The sequence below is a fragment of the Atractosteus spatula genome, chromosome 8 (assembly GCF_055471065.1).
Source record: "Atractosteus spatula isolate fAtrSpa1 chromosome 8, fAtrSpa1.hap1, whole genome shotgun sequence".
Lineage (NCBI taxonomy): Eukaryota > Metazoa > Chordata > Actinopteri > Semionotiformes > Lepisosteidae > Atractosteus > Atractosteus spatula.
This window is the reverse complement of record NC_142713.1, coordinates 34,619,915-34,636,901: the sequence shown is the minus strand read 5'-3', so window position 1 is coordinate 34,636,901 and position 16,987 is coordinate 34,619,915. Positions and strand designations below refer to the sequence as shown.

Here is a 16,987-nt window from a genome sequence, read left to right as displayed (position 1 = left end):
AATAAACTGAATGCTTAGCTAGCTGAAGAATATAGTTCTAGGTTCCAACAAACACCATAAAATTACAATAATAAAAAATGTAGTTGTCTACAGTATACACTTACTGTAAAAGAGGACCTTTACTATAACACTGAACAAAAAGTAAAAATTCAGTTTTGGAAAACTGTACTTTAAAAAAAACCAAGAAGCTCGAACTATTAATTTCTTAAAAGTCCAGTGACTGAATGTGTAAATAAAGAATTAAACAAATCCATAACAAGAATAAATATAGAAGGGGCCACATTTCATCCACCACTGAAGTGTACCACTCACCTGGGTCAGGAGGCAGCAAAGCACACAAGCAGCCCACTGTGCTACAGCCAGCAGATGAGTTACAGAAGTGAGAAATTGCTTTGCCAATTAAATTAAGGGGAAACTTTAGATAGGCCAGGCTCTGCTAGACCAGAGTATTTAATACCCTTCTCTTATGAACAGTGCCATGGGATTTGTAATGATCAAACAGTTAAGACCTTGGTTTATTGCATCTGGAAGATGGCATTTCCTACAGCACAGAATCCCTGGTTACAATAGTAAGGCAAAGGTTTTTGACAATTATGGTCCAGAAGGAAGAGTCCCACTGCTGTAACATCTTTTCAGTCTCTGTTTTTCCTTTTATTATATCTGTAGGTCTGGGCTCCTAGTACTCCTCCAGTAAACTATTTTCTTTTTTTTTAACATTTCTTAACTGTGTCCTGACTTTTTGTTTACAGTTATATAACAAAAGCTATAAGTATGTAGTGTAGGGTGATGTTTCAGAATTTTCAATGTAAGAAAAAACAGTTTATGAGTATCATTGCATGGGGCGAATCAGCAGTCTTCTTTAGTTCATTAGGCTTTTCAGTTACCCCTGCCTCAACCCTTAACATTTAACTTTAATAAGGAAATGCATGTCTTATAACTTCTAGTCTAAAATACTTTGTTTTGATAGACTTCCATGACTCAGTACATCATGTTTTTTTCTTTAAAATGTCATTATAAAATTGCAGCTGAGTCATATTGTGGATAATGGCATTGTAGTTGCATCTCATTTTCTGTAGTGTTCTAATCAGTCAGGATTAGAAAAGGCCGTGAACATATGTCTTCTCAGTTCCTGTAAACAGAAATCCTAATCACCGTAGCAGAATTAAAGTATTATAGAATAAGAATTAAAGTCATAACACATGTCAGTGTCTCTTCTAAGCTTCTCAGAAAGGACATTCAATTTATTGTTTTCACGTAATTATTTAAAATTGCTTTTATAAGCCATTCTACTTTCTTGTTTCTTTTTTATTTTACTACCAGATATCATTTTGTTTAAGTGAAATAATGAATGAGTGTCCCTGCTAGTATCTACGATCAACATGATGGAATAGGTTGCTCAGATCATCTAAAAAATATATTTCACATGAAGCATTAAAATACTAGATGTTATCTACCTGTGATTCCCTTTCTTTTTTGGGAGGCTCGATGAGGACAAAGCAAAGGCAGATAAATGAAACAGATGTATGGATACTATCAGACAAAGTCGTAATTTGACATTTTACAGATTTTATTAGTTTCCCATTCCAAGATATGAAGATTGCAATTTGTTCTTAATTAAGGACTTTCTCATATTATTTCTGTAAAATAAAATTAAAAGTCATCCACTTAAATAAGTTTAAGACTGTGCTAATTTTTATCTACTGTATAAAAACACATAAATGAAGCATGTGTATAACCCATCCATCCATCAATTTTCTAAACGCTTTATCGGTGCCGGCTGCTTAGAAAGCAGCAGGAGCAAGGCAGGATACACCATTGATGGGGCTCCATCACAGGGCAGACACACAGACACAAACACAGACACGCACTCACACCAAATGCCAATTAACCTACTATTCCCACAGTCCTAACAATATGTCTTAGGACTGTGGGAATAAACTGGAGCACCTGGAAGAAAGTGGCGCGATCAGGTAACAACATAAAAACTCCATGCAGATAGCATTCTAGGAACCGAACACAGGGCCCCAGCACTGCAAGCCAGCAATGCTAACCGCAATGCCACTGTGACTCCATATGAATATAATACATGTGAATATGATTTCTATGTATAAGATTTTCTTTCCATAAGTTGTTTTGGTGTGGTAAAGAATTTTATATATCCATACTGAAAGTTATGGAACATGTTCTTAATACATTTATCAATAGTTCGCACTCTGTATCCCCATCCTTAACACAGAATTAATTTGTTGCATGTTTAGTTCCTACTAAGATAAGTTTCTTAGAATAGAATTACAAATAACAATAACATTATAAATATAAAAGAATCTTGGACATACAATGAAACTTTTAACACACGTTATTATTTTTCCAACAGGGTATTTTTATATATCCCCATAAATAACTTATCCAAATATTCATACTAATAAAAAGCCCATTCAAAGGTATTCCTTCCATCCGTATGTTTTCATCATAGGATCATGAGGATCACAGCAACCACTGTTTTAGGGACAATGATTTCTAAAAATAATCTAAAAAAATACAAGTTACAGATACATCTACAGGTATGTTCAAGTTTATTTTCATTGTATTCATATACAGGGATATGGTATAACGAAATGCTATTTAGCTAGCACTCAGATGATAAGTAGTACAAAAAACAATACAATTGTATAAGAAAAGAAAGAGACAACAGGCAATGTGCAAAACAACAAGAGGCAATGTGCAAAACAACATCAGATGTGCAAAATCATACATCAACAGAATAAAATAAAGGATAGAAAATTATGGGGAGTGAGCTTCTTGACATGTGAGGTAGAGGTAGATTTCAATGTGTGTTTGAATTTTTGGTAAGAGAGAAGGCACTGTGAGGTTCAGATCGTAGGTGAGAGATGCTGGGAGTATAATAGTTTGATAGTGCGGGGGTAAAAACTGTCTCCAAGTCTGGTAGTCTGGGCCCGAATGCTCTGGTACCGTTTTCCAGATGGTAGAGGGTCATACAGTCTGTAGCTGGGGTGTGTGGGGTCTTTGATGATGCTTAGAGCTTTCCTCAAGCACCATCTGTCATACATGTCCTGTATGGATGGGAAGGCAACTCCAGTGATGGACTGGGCAGTTTTCACCACCCGCTGTAGGGCTTTGCGGTCAGCAATACTGCAGTTGCCATACCACACTGTGATGCAACCTGTCAGTGTGCTTTTTGTAGTGTATCTGTAAAAGTTAGTGTATCTGTAAAAGTTAGCCTTCTTCAACCATCTTAGGAAGTACAAGTGCTGTTGTGCTTTCTTGATCAGACAGGTGGCATTGAGAGACCATGTGAGGTCCTTGGTGATATGGATGCCAAGGAATTTGAAGTTACTGACCCTTTCCACTTCAGTCCCTTTGATGTGGATAGGGGCATGTCCGTTTTGCAGTTTTCTGAAATCAACGATCAGCTCCTTGGTTTTGCTGATGTTGAGGGTGAGGTTGTTGTCTTCATACCACGTTGTTAGGAGATTGACCTCCTCCCTGTAGGCCCTCTCATCATTGTCTGTGATCAGACCTACAACTGTGGTGTCATCGGCAAACTTGATGATGGAGTTGGTGTTGTGTTTGACCTTACAGTCGTGGGAGTAGAGCAATGGACTAAGCACACAACCCTGGGGGGCTCCAGTGTTCAGAGTTAGTGTGCCGGAGGTATGGTTTCCAAGCCTGACAGTCTGAGGTCCGCCTGCCAGAAAGTCCTGAATCCAGTTGCAGAGGGTGATGTCAAGACCCAGAGCACTGAGTTTCTTGACTAGTTTCTCTGGAATGATAGTGTTAAAAGCTGAGCTGAAGTCGATGAATAGTAGTCTTGCGTATGTGTTCTTTTTATCCAGATGGGATAGGGCAGTGTGTATGGCAATGGAGATTGCATCATCTGTGGATCTGTTGGGCCAGTAAGCAAATTAGTACGGGTCCAGTGTGTTCAGAATGTGCTTCATGACCAGTCTCTTGAAGCACTTCATGATGACAGGTGTTAGTGCCACTGGTCGGTAGTCATTAAGACACGTCACTGTGGTTTTCTTCGGTATTGGGATGATGGTGGTTGTCTTGAAGCAGGTGGGGACTACAGCTTGGGCCAGAGACATGTTGAAAATGTCTGTGAATACACCCGCCAGTTGATTGGCGCAGGCTCTGAGGATGCGACTGGGTATGCCGTCAGGTCCTTCAGCCTTGTGTGTGTTCACTTTTAGCAGAGATCTCCTCACCTCATCTGCGGACAGTGAGAGCACCTGGTCAGCTGCGGAGGATGTAGCTCTGTTGACTGGTTCTGTGTTGCTGGCTTTAAACTAAGCATAGAAGGTGTTGAGCTTGTTAGGCAGGGAGGCATCATGGGCAGATGCACAGATATTATTCCTCTTGTAGTCTTTAAGGGCCTGTATACCTTGCCACATGTGCCTTGGGTCATTAGTGCTGAAGTGTTCCTCTAATTCCTGTTTGAGTGTGTTTTTTGCATTTTTAATACCATTGTTTAGATTGATCCTGGCTGACCTTAGTTCTGATTTATTGCCCGATTTGAATGCTGCATCCCTTGCTTTGATTAGGATGCGAACCTCATTGTTCATCCATGGTTTCTGGTTAGAAAAAGTTCTTATTTCTTTTGTGAGTGTAACATCATCAGCACATTCCCTGATGTAGCTAGTGACTGATGATGCATATTCCTGTATGTCGGTGTATGATCCCTGTGTGGCTGCCTCTTTAAACGCATTCCAGTCAGTGCATTCAAAACAGTCCTGCAGGATTGATTCAGCTCTTTCAGGCCACACTTTCACCGTCCTGACCACTGGTTTCACTCGCCTGTGCAGCTGTCTGTATGCCGGGAGGAGAAACAGAGTGATGTGGTCTGAGTGTCCACAGTGGGGGAGGGGTACGGCCTTGTAAGCATTCTGAATCTTGGTGTAAACGTGGTCCAGAGTGTTTTCTCCTCTTGTTGGGAAGGAGACATGCTGATGGTATTTTGGGAGAACGGAGTTGAGATTTGTTTGATTAAAGTCATCCACGACGATTATGGTTGTGTCATGATGTGCAGATTCCTGTTTGTTTATGGCAGTGTACAGTACCTCTGTACACTGATATGTGCTGATATGACAGCAATGTTTGGAATTGACTGTGGTCTATTTTACTTATACTTTTTTTTTGCTCTTAAAACATATTTTAAAATCCATATTAATCAATTACTGATTTTATTGCATAAAACTTCATCTAACTTAGTATTAACATATTATACACCTTGTTTAACATATGTTTAAGGCTTTCTCTTGATTTAAACATTTGTGGTTAATGCCTCATAGCACTTCAGTTCAGGGCTTAATGACAGGCTTTCTAGTAGTGGTACTAGTTGGATTCTATCACTTTTTCTGCTGTTGATGTATCAATATGAAAAAATGGAATGAAACAATTTCCCCGAATAGTGATTCTATGCATTAGATTCAATGCTTCAGTATGAAGATGTTTTGGGCGTCTGCATAAAAAAGTCTTAGGCAACAGCATTGAACAAAATATATTTGACATTATATTGTATATAATACCATATCAATATTGTATATTGATACTGTATGTGTACAGAAACACTTTAAACTCAGTTTTACCTTCATAGTCCGCTTTCATAAAGATAGAAATATTTGTTTTGGACTCAATATTAGAATCAGTTTACCAGTGGTTCTATTGTATAAACCTTCCTCATTTTTTATGTTTGTTTGAAAATACTAGATCAGTCCAGACATTCCACTTAGTAGGTACTGCCACAGACTGAGCAAGAAAGCTGTCATTTTCATGCATGACGTTTTAATTTTCTCTTCAGATGTCCCTCATGTTGTGAAGCAAATTAAAATGTCCTATGATGATGGCAATTATGATGATGATTACTATGATAAGATATATTTATATATACTGAGACATCTTATTTATAAGTGTTTTTCTATCAATTCAAAACCATTATCAAGTTTACATCATTTCCTGATTTCATTATTTAAATAAGAATAATTGCTACCTTTTCCAATATGCATACTTTTCTAATTGTATAAGATGATATCATCAACCACTTCCAAGTGGCTCAAAAATGTAAAAACGCTTCCTTGTGAACAGGCTGGGCTCTCTGATCATGGATTTGAGCCTGGGAAACGTCATTAGCTCTGTACATGCAGCATACAATAGGATCAATGACACCAAGGCTAGGATGGGATAAGTGATTCAGGGCTCTAAGCAACAGTGACCCCTGCAGCATGCTATGCTGTGTTGTGTTGTCTGTGAGAGATGTAACTCTCCTCCAATCAGTGCTGAATCTCTAATTGCCAATTGCATGTCAAAAGACAAGTGGCTCAAAATGTGGTGGGTCACAGGAGTTTCACTGTATTTCTCCATTCTCTCCTGTGTGAGGTCACAGAGATCATTGAAGCATTTTTGGAAAGTTAGAGGAGAAGTTAAGCTGAAGGCTTCTCTTGTGATAAGAAATAAAGAAATCTGAATATGTAGAGAATCTCAGAAAATGCTCTGAACACTTCAACATAAGTGTTGAAACTACCTGCATGCTGTCATTACATAGAACACAGCACTGGGGGGTTTATATAACAGCTAGAGAAGTTTAAATTTCTTCTTTAATTTTAGAAGAATGGTTTTATACTAGTAGGAATAATCAATAGATGTGGTTTCATAATAGTTCATTATTATACTAAATAACTGTCAAATATTTTTTTCAGTTTCAAGTATAATTAGAGGCACCTGAGATCTTTGTTCTCTGGCTCAGATTTGGTAGAAAACTAATAAATTAGGCAAACTGAGATAAACAATATAATATAAATAATAAAATACACTATTCAATACAACATAGATTTAAAGTAAATTTACTTTATTTTTCAAACAAGGGGTCTCAGAGGCCTACATCCTGACCAACCAGAAACAGCCCCAGACTGCTACCAAGTTTTCAAAATCAAATCAAATCAAATCAAAGTTTATTTATCAAATGCACAACAATACGGCGTGCAGCAGTAGTTCCTGGCAATGAAATGTCTTTTTCTGTGATCTCACAAAAATTACAAGAATCACAAGAATCACAAAAATCACAAAAATTCACAAAAACACAAAAATCACAAAATTGAGGTTACATTTTTGAAATTGAATAAAACTCAATGTGAGTAGAGCTGTTATGTGTCCATGGTGTGTGCAATATATATAATCTTGTATAATACCTGAAAGGCCAAAACAAGAGATAAACCTGCAATCTAAAACAAACAGAAAACAACCTACAGTTAAAACTCTCTATAAATCCAGATGTTACAAAGCAAACATGACCCTAACTCCCTATTTTGAAAAATCCATCCACTAAACAGGAGAGACCGTTTTTAACCAAAGGATTCTTTATAAGGGAAATCAGAGTTTTCTGAAACAACAGAATGACAAGTTCTTTTAACAAAGTTCAAATACTTAACTTAAATCTGGTCTTTACAAATGATCTGAACATGGACATCCTGCCTTGCACCAAACTCTGTTTCCCTCGCTTTAGCTCTCTCCTCTGCCTACGTGTCTCTGCCTACGTGTCAAGAACTTACTTAACCAGAAGATTGATCTACAGTATGTGTTTTAGATCCCCTACAATGCAGGAAGATTTCAAACTCCTCACCAAACACCTCGGTTCGTACTGTACTTCTTGCTTTGAAGCTCCCAAGAACTGCAGATCTTGACAATATCCAGATGTAAACCATAGTCTTTAGTTTCTTTGACACCTCAAAAGCCACTTCTACATAACGTACAGTATTCCCCACTGACCTGATTTATGCATGAATAATGCTAAAATTGAACATCTGTATTACATATGAAATGTTTTTCATCCAGCTTCCTGATTTGCATTCAGCTATTCATACTAGTGTTTTGTTGTAACAATAGAAGAAAAATGAATTATGTAAGTATTTGAGATTAATAAGAATAAATAAAGCTCTTTAAACTGCTTATTGTATAGAATTATGGATATGTAACAGTTCAATTAAGGTGACAGGATTTATTTATTAAAGTAATTTTGCCTCGGTAATCTCTTCTAAAACTTTATAAATATTACCACAGTGTAATCAATATACACTGTGTAGTTCAGAACCTTTACTGGTGCACAACATGATTCTATTTCATTTTTATATCAAAGACTTTGCAAACATCTTTAGCTGAGGACTTGGGTCACATACTGTAAATTGCCCTAGGGCTCTCTACAGGCTGACAATAGATCAGAAATATAAAACAGAAAAAACGGACTGCTTAAAACTGACAATATAAAGCTGACATTTATATCTTCCAAGATGAAGCTGGTCAATGTCCCAAGGCAAAGAATTGGCCTCATGTTTAATGTTCATTTCAGTTTCAGGGAAATTAGGTTTTCTTTTGGTTTTTTGATTGAATATAGAACTCCTGACTTAATAAATGTGAACTCCTGTATGAACATTTGTTCAGGGTTAGAATCTTCTTAGTACAGTATATGCAATCTTTAACACTCCCCAGATTACTACAGACTCTACTGCACTATTCTGATCTGCAGTGTCACTGTATCTCCTGCCTGTATGTATTTTCTTCCACAGCTTGATTAATAATCTACAGTACAGTATATAGTCTTAAGACCCAAGGTAACAGAAGTTTTACCTTTATCCTTCATTATTTTGTTTCAAAATTCTCAACATCTTTTTTTATTATTCTCATATTATTCTTCACTTAAAACATTTGAGTGATGCCATAAAATAGCATAATAAGCATATTTTGTACATACTGTAGAATCTAACAGGCATTATTGCATCTAGATGGTTTCCTTGAATATGTCCAGATGATGTATTACTACAATGTATGTAATAAAGCTAGAAGGCCAGAAATAAACTACTGAACTATATGCACTGAGGTATTGACAGTGCAACAGAAGCTATTGGATCCAATACTTATTTGCTGCACTTTAATACCTCTCATCATTATTTATCAGACTTACACTGATAAAGCACATTATAGCAGTAAAAACAGTGTGAGAAGTAAATTTATTTATGTTTTTGTCTTTAGCCAAGATAATTTATAATAATACCAGCACTACAATAAAAAAGGGAAATTCAGTTTTGTTTAGTATTATAGAATGTGGTGCCAGCAGCCATATCACCCTGCAGCTCTCAACTAGCTACCCACTGAAGCTAAGCAGGGTTGAGCCTGGTCAGTATCTGGATGAGAGACCTCCTTGTAGGCTATGGTTGCTGCTGGAAGTGGTGTTAGTGGCCCACCCTGTGGTCTGTGTGGGTCCTAATGCCCTGGTATAGTGGTGGGGACACTATACTTCAGTGGGCGCTGTCTTTTGGATAAGACGTTAAACCGAGGTACTGACTCAGTGGTCATTAAAAATCCACGGGCATTTCTTGATAAGAGTAGGGAGTTATCCTGGTGTCTGGGCCAAATTTCCCCCCTAGGCCTCTATCATGGCCTTCAAATTGTCCCCATGTAAGATTGGCTTGTACATAACCTTCGATGGACTGGTGTCCTGTCCAGGGTGTAGCCTGCCTTGCGTTCATTGGTTGCTGGTTAGGCTCTGGCTTCCCATTCCATGGTATGGTATAAAGCGGTTTGGCAAATGACATGACATTATAGAATGCCCCAATGCCCTCCTATACATGAATGTACAGTATATACAAAATCTCCATGTTGTATGCGTATATTGTAAGCTAACAGATGCATAATATTTGGTGATATAATGATCACTCTAGTGTGCAAGTTAATTAGAAACAGAACCTTACTGTACATCGTCAGCTGACATTTGAACAGACATGACATTCTTTCATCACAGACTTTCATTATTGATTTTGTGAACATTGCAGGCTAGTAGCATTTATACCCACCACTGGCTGCTGCACATCTACGACACATGCTTTGCAGATGCTGTCTTGTTTGGTTCTGCTCTTTTCTTCTCTTAGAATCTGGATAAACATGTGGCTTTTCACTGGTCTTTAAGCTCTATCACAAGTCATCCTTGGTCATGCCACAAATGTTCAAAATGACTGAAGTTTGATGTGTAGGGCAATCATGGTACAGCATATGGATGGTCAGATTGTCATTGTTAAATGAGCAGTGTGTGGATGTATGTGCTACACCCTGGATGGGACACAAGTCCATCGCAGATTAAGTGCAAGCCAATCTTAAGGTGTGTGGTTGTGCTCGGATGTTGTCAGTTAAGATGGGCCTGCAGGAAGATCAGCAATGATGTTTACTCAGAACATAATTAATGAAGCACCATGCAGTAAGGAAACCAGCAATCACCCACACTATCATACTTGGACCCTCCCATTGACTGGGTTGTTGTACCAACTCTTAGTATATTGTTGATCACATCTGTTGATAACATAACTATTAGTTTATATAAACCTTTATTTGTTGCTAGAGAGGGATTGGCTCCACTGTAGAAGAATTCACCTGAATTGCTGCATGCCAGCAGTTAGCATATTGATCTCCATATTGGCTCCTTTTCTGTGTTTTTCTTGATTTTCACTAGGCTTGACATTTAGCAGGTAAAATCACCTCATCACGTGCCCAGTCAACTCTTGCACTGATAAGTTCATTTAATAATGGTACAACAAAGTCACTGAAGTGTATCACATTAAATTGGGAAGGATGAGTCAATGAAAATCACTCTATAAATGCATAATCAGTATTCTGCCATCCATCCATTTAAAAAAAATATTTCAATACAATGTTGCAGTGAGCCAGAGCCTAATTTAGCAGATAATAAGTGCAAGGTGGAGTGCAATCTTGTTGGGATGCCATTCCATCACAAAGGACATGCATACAGGAAACAATTAAGACATGCCAATGAACGTGGACATCTTTATTGAGGAAACCAGAGCACCAGGAAAGAGCTCACAGGTGAACATGCAGACTCCACACCGTGGTACCCTAGGCCAGAATTGAACCAGAAAACACACAAAAATGAAGAGAGTAATACATTGATTTTGCGAAATATTAAAAGCAAACATGGTATGTTGCTACCTAATGTAGGTAGGGCTTGCAGTCCCACAATACAACTTCCAATGTAACACAAAATGCAATAGAGAATGAAAAACATTGACTTCATATAAGTTGGAAGTACAACATTCACCTTTCAACAATGTACACCACATATTAATAATAAACGTTTTAGAATATTTTCTCAGTTCACACCAGGCGGATTCCTGTGATTTTAATGTTTGTTATTGATGATTGTCCACAAACGCCACAAGATGGAGCTGTAGGATCCTTTCTATTGAAAAGATTAAAAAAATATTTATTTGATCTGGAAAGCTTTTGCTAGCATTTTAAGGCATTATAAGCGAAGCTAAAGTTGTAATGAGAATACCATTTTCTTAAAACCCTGCAGTCATGAGAAGTCCGTGTCATAGGTTTTGGTTATGGGGATTCTTTTCTAGTCAACATTTTCAGTAAATAGTTGTTGAGACCAGAAACTGTTAATAGAATTATTTTTATCCTTAATGGAAAAACAGTGAAAAGTGTGAGAAATCTAATTCAGTTAGAATATATGAAATGCCATAATGACTGCACATCCAAAACTGCTGAATTGTCCACTTTTTCCATAACATGTAATGTCTCCAACAGTGCTTTACAGTAAATATCAGCCTTTTCTGTAAATGTTTGCACAGTAAAAACAGAGATTGCTGCTTCATTTTGTGTTTGTGTATGTTGTAAAATACATATTATTGCAATGCCAGGGCCGATCATTTTAAAATGGCAGGGCTCTTTAAACAACCTGTTAAATACTAATGTACTACTGATTATAACAGTGCAACCATTGTCTTTTACATTCATTCTAAATACTTTGTAGAAAAGTGGAATATTCTTTTTTAATAGCAAGGACATTTGTACCTGTGTCAGTGTTTTAGGTGGAATAATAGATTATATATATATACTGTAGATATAGATATAAATACAGTATATAGTGTTAATGGTACTTCATTCAAACTTGTTTATAATCTGTTATATAAGTCGCATTATTTGAAAAAAAAATCCTAGAAATAATAAATCTAAAATAGAAATGTATAAATATATGTAAAATATAAATTCCTATAATTAATGCATATATGTTGGTTCTGATACTCATATTGTATAAAAGTTAAATTCATTGATGACATAAGTATTCAAACCTGTGAATTCAGTATGTGGTGGAGGCAACTTTTTTAAGTCTCTTGTCTTATTTGCTCACTCTCTCAGGTTGCTCGGGGATTACTTAAATACAGCAGTTTTTAATTCTTTCTGCAGATTACCAGCATTCAAGTTGGAATTTTGAACCATTCAAGGACATTCACTTTCTTATTCTTTAGTCACTCTGTGTAACTTTGGCTTCGTACATTGGATCATTGACCTACTCAGAGGTGAATTTTTCCTCTAGTTATAAGTCTTTAGTAGACTGAAACAGGTTTTCCTCTAGTATTTGCCTGCCTCATCTGACTGCAAAACCCTTTGCCACATTTTTGCAGGACCATTTATGTATTTTGTTGCCAACTACCATCTCATATCCTGCTTTGTTTTTCTAATCTGCCATACAGACGAGCTTTGTGGATATTGTTGACTGATGCACCTTTGTCTCATCTCATACATTGAACTCTGTAGCTCTTTCAAAGTTGTTATTGACCTCACAGTGGCATATCTCACCAGTTTCCTTTTCACAGCTGTTCATACAGGAAATCATACAGTTTGATAGTGACAGCATAATTTACAGTAAGTTGTGTTATGGGCAGTACTGTATGTTGCAGCCTGTGTTTCTTGATGATTAAGTAGACAGTGCTTAAAGGGACATTCAGAGACTTTGATGTTTGTGCATCCTTCTTCTTTTCAATTACACTTACCATGACTTCCAAAAATTCGTAGTCTTCATTGTTGGGTCTTTGCTTGAAATTCACAACCTGACTAAGGAACCTCGCAGAGACAGGTATATTAATTGTAAAATCTCAAGAATCATTATTATTGCACCCAAACAGAGGCCAATCAAGTAACTCTGTGGCTTGTAAAGTAATTTTGTGCACCACAATTAATTTTTAAAATCTCAAGAATCATTATTATTGCACCCAAACAGAGGCCAATCAAATAACTCTGTGGCTTGTAAAGTAATTTTGTGCACCACAATTAATTTTGGTTCCTCTACAGTAAGGGGTTTTAAAATGTAATTAATCATGAATTTGGATTTTTGTCTGCTTTATTAACTAGTTATTTCTTGTTGTTTTTTGCTTTGAGTGTGTGGAGTAGATTGTGTACATGACAAATATTAATTGCTTCTTCAAAGTGTCTTGACTTCATGTTTTAAAGCTATAAAATGTGAAAATTGTGCAATGGTCTGAATACTTCTGGTAGGCACTGTATCCATAGAATAAAAATGTATTAAGATATACAGTATATGTATGTAAAGATTTTTGTAACCTGTAAAGCTTTTGTAAGTAAACACCCAATCAATTTGTGAAAGTTAAGGGGTTTTAGTAATATGTTATAGCTATATTAGCAATATGTAGGCTGTGTATGGTTCCCTCCATGCAGTATCAGAAAAAAGCTTAATCCTGGTAAGGGCAATGCCTATCATGGAATTATAATACACAAGGTGGGACTACACTCTGAATGGGACATACCATGCATTGCAGGGCATACACAAAGCAGGACTTAGAGATTTGAATTAATGGTTGGTAGTAGCAAACCAATGCATTTGGTAAAAACCTCATAACCAGAGAACCAGAGAACGCCACACGCATGGCATTCTAGTCTGGAAGCAAACCCAGGATCCAAGCTCTATGAGGCAACAGGCACACCACTGTGCCATCCATTTATAATTATCCATCCATTCATTTTCACTCTGCTTTTCCTGGTGAGGGTCATGGTCCATTTACAATTATAAAATAACTAATTCTGCCCCATCTTCCCTACCCTATTTTACAATTAGGTTGACATTATGAATGGTGGTTTGTTTTGAAACAAAATGTGAAACCTTAAGAAGATGTGAGTCATAGGCTTAATTTAGCTAACCTGTAAAACTGTAGGGGCAACATGTTAGTATTGCTGATGTTAGTATTGCATGATAGTGGTGTCACGATTATAGTCCCTCCTCCTTAAGGGTGCTCCGGCCCTTTCACTTTGGATTTAATTCTGTGCACCTGACCCCTGTTCCCAGTCCACCTTAAAAGCCAGGCGCTGACGTTCATCCTGGCTCTGCATCTGGTTTCCGTACTGTGCGAGTCCGGGACCTGGAAGCGCCTGGTTCCGTTAAGGTTTTAATTCCTGTTCCTGGTCCTGTTCCTGGTCCTGGTCCTGTTCCTGGTCCTGTTCCTGGTCCGCGTTTTTAATACCTTATTTGGATGGATCACCTGGCTATGGACTTTCTTGCGTTTTTGGATTCCCTCTATGGATTACTTTTTGGATTGTTTGCCTCGGCCACACCTCCCCCGTGCACCAGCGCACTTTGGACACGCCCCCCCGTTTTCATCCACGTATTCCTGCATGACTTTTTCCTTGCGTTTCCCCATTTCTTCGGATTGTGTTGTCCGCATAGGGTCCGGAAAGAACTGTTCGTTACAAGTGGTTAGTATTGCTGCCTTGCCGCACTGGGTCCCTGTGTTCAATTTCTGTGGTGCTATCTGCAGGGGGTTTGTTCATCCTTTGTTTGCATGTGTTTCTTTTGGGTGCTCTTGTTTTTTCCCCAGAGATTGAAGACATAATGACTTCTGGGAAAACTGGCCCTGGTGTGGATGTGTGTGTTTGTGTCTGTGTGCTCTGCAATGGACTGGCGTCCCATCCATGGTGTGTCCTTCCTTTTGCCCATTGCTTGCCAGGATACATGTAGGCTCCCCTGTGACCCTGTACAGCATAAAGCAGTTAGAAAATGGATGGACAGACTTAAAACTAAAAGAGCTCAGGGAATTTTAAGTAACTATCTTTTTACATCATCCTTTTAAATAAAGTAAAAATGAATAATGCACATGAATACTTCACTCTACACACTGTGGGGAAAAATTGTTACTTGACAAATACTTTATGGTACTACCAAAACAAAGCTTATGGTTATGGATCTGTTAATAGTTTCTTTTTACTAGGAACAGAGCAAGTAATATGTATTTTTTTATTTTATGTTGTAAATTTCCATTTCCATTTTCTACTTGGTAACAAACAGAATCTGAAAAAAAAATCTAAGAGGAAATGATGATGTGATATATGAGCACAGCATGACAATTCTTTATTGAACCATGAAAATATGGGCCTAATGCCCCCTCTTTTTAACTACCCACACATTTATGCCCTAGGTTGAAAAGCATATTACACATTACTTTAAATAAGTATAAATCACTGATGTTTCATACTATCATACCTCATTTCAAATATATTTTGCTTTCCACATTACATCAGTAATGTATAGTGAGCATTATCCTATTGCAAGAAGCAATCATTTGTAAACATTTACCAAGGATTGATCATCATGAGGCTTTGGAAAACAAGGATTTTATTAATTAAGGATAAATGTTGGTCTGTATTCTCACAGAACCTGCATGTCACAATTTATTGCAGTATACAGTACCCTCCCTAGTATTGGAAAAGTAAAGTCTAAATTGCGGTTTTTACTATATATTCAAGCAATTTTGATTTGAGATGAAAAGATTAACATGAGGCAAAAGTACAGAATTTCACCTTTTATTTCTGCAGATGTATGCTTTAACATTTCAGAATAATACAATTTTTTGTGTTCAATCTCCCCCTTTTGGGTCAAATTGGTCTGTAGGCATTGTTTTGTACATGTACATACAGTATGCAAACAGGATGTCATTCTGCTCTTCTGCTACAATTATTGGTTACATCATCAATAAACATGAGTGAGTTGGTTCCACAAGCAGCCGTGTATGCCCAAGCCATGACACTACCACAACAATATTTCACAGATGAAGTGGCATGCTTTGGATCATCTGCAGTTTGTTTGATAGAGGTTTATTTTTGTTTCATCTTTCCATAAAACTGAGTTTCAGAACTCCACTGGCTTATCTCTGTACATTAAAACTCTACATTTTAATTTAATCTTTCTATCTTTGGCTGCTGATGAGAGGTTTGCATCTTGCAATGTAGCCTTTATAATTCTGCTGTCAAAGTGAACAGTAGGTTGTGGTATCCTACACCCCTGCACTGTGGACTGTAGGTTGTGATATCCTTCACTGCACTGTGTTTTTAGCAACAGAGGTTTTAGAATTTTTCTTCATACATCTGATAATTTATATATCATCAACTGCAGTTGTTTTCCTTGGCCAACCTGGTCATTGCCAATTGCTAAGTACACCAGCGATGTCTTTCTTTTTGAAGATATTTCACATTCTTGATTTTGCTATGTTCAGTTTCTGTGCTGAGGTTCTGACTGAATTATTTTCTTTCAGTATCCAAATTGTTTGGTTTTCTTTCATAGATAGTTCTCTAGTCTTCATTATAGTTTAGGCCTACTGACTTCAAAGGGTAAATCCAACACTACACATTCACAATTCTTTTATGTGTGTAGAATCAATGCAACAGGAAACACCTGACCAACAAGAAACACTTCTTAGCCAATTGACCCAATACTTATGCTCACCTCAAATTAGGGTATTGGAAACAAAGTGCTATTTTAAAATGGTATAACAACATAACCACGGAAATACCCAGAAATAAAAGGTGACATTCAATACTTTTGCCTCATATTAATCTTTTCATCTTGAATCCTAATTAATTGAGAATAAAAGCAATTTTGGCTTCACTGTCCCAATACTAATGGAGGACACTGTACAGTATATAAAGCAGCTTAATATGGGAAATACTTGCTGCAAAGATAATTACACGTACAATGGTTCCTACAAATCCATGATTGATGAAGCATGAATTAGTAATTAAATATCTGTTTTGGTTTTATTGCTTGCTTAGAATTAAACTGCATCAAATCAAAAAGATGAATTTTGACATAAAGTGTATGTAACAGATTAAAAAAAAAACTGAG

General features: G+C 37.1%; 1 protein-coding gene across 1 annotated transcript in view; it reads left to right on the top strand.

The window, feature by feature from the left end:
• Positions 1–16,987, top strand: part of tmem117 (transmembrane protein 117) — a 118,629-nt gene that overhangs the window by 12,553 nt on the left and 89,089 nt on the right. The window lies entirely within an intron of this gene.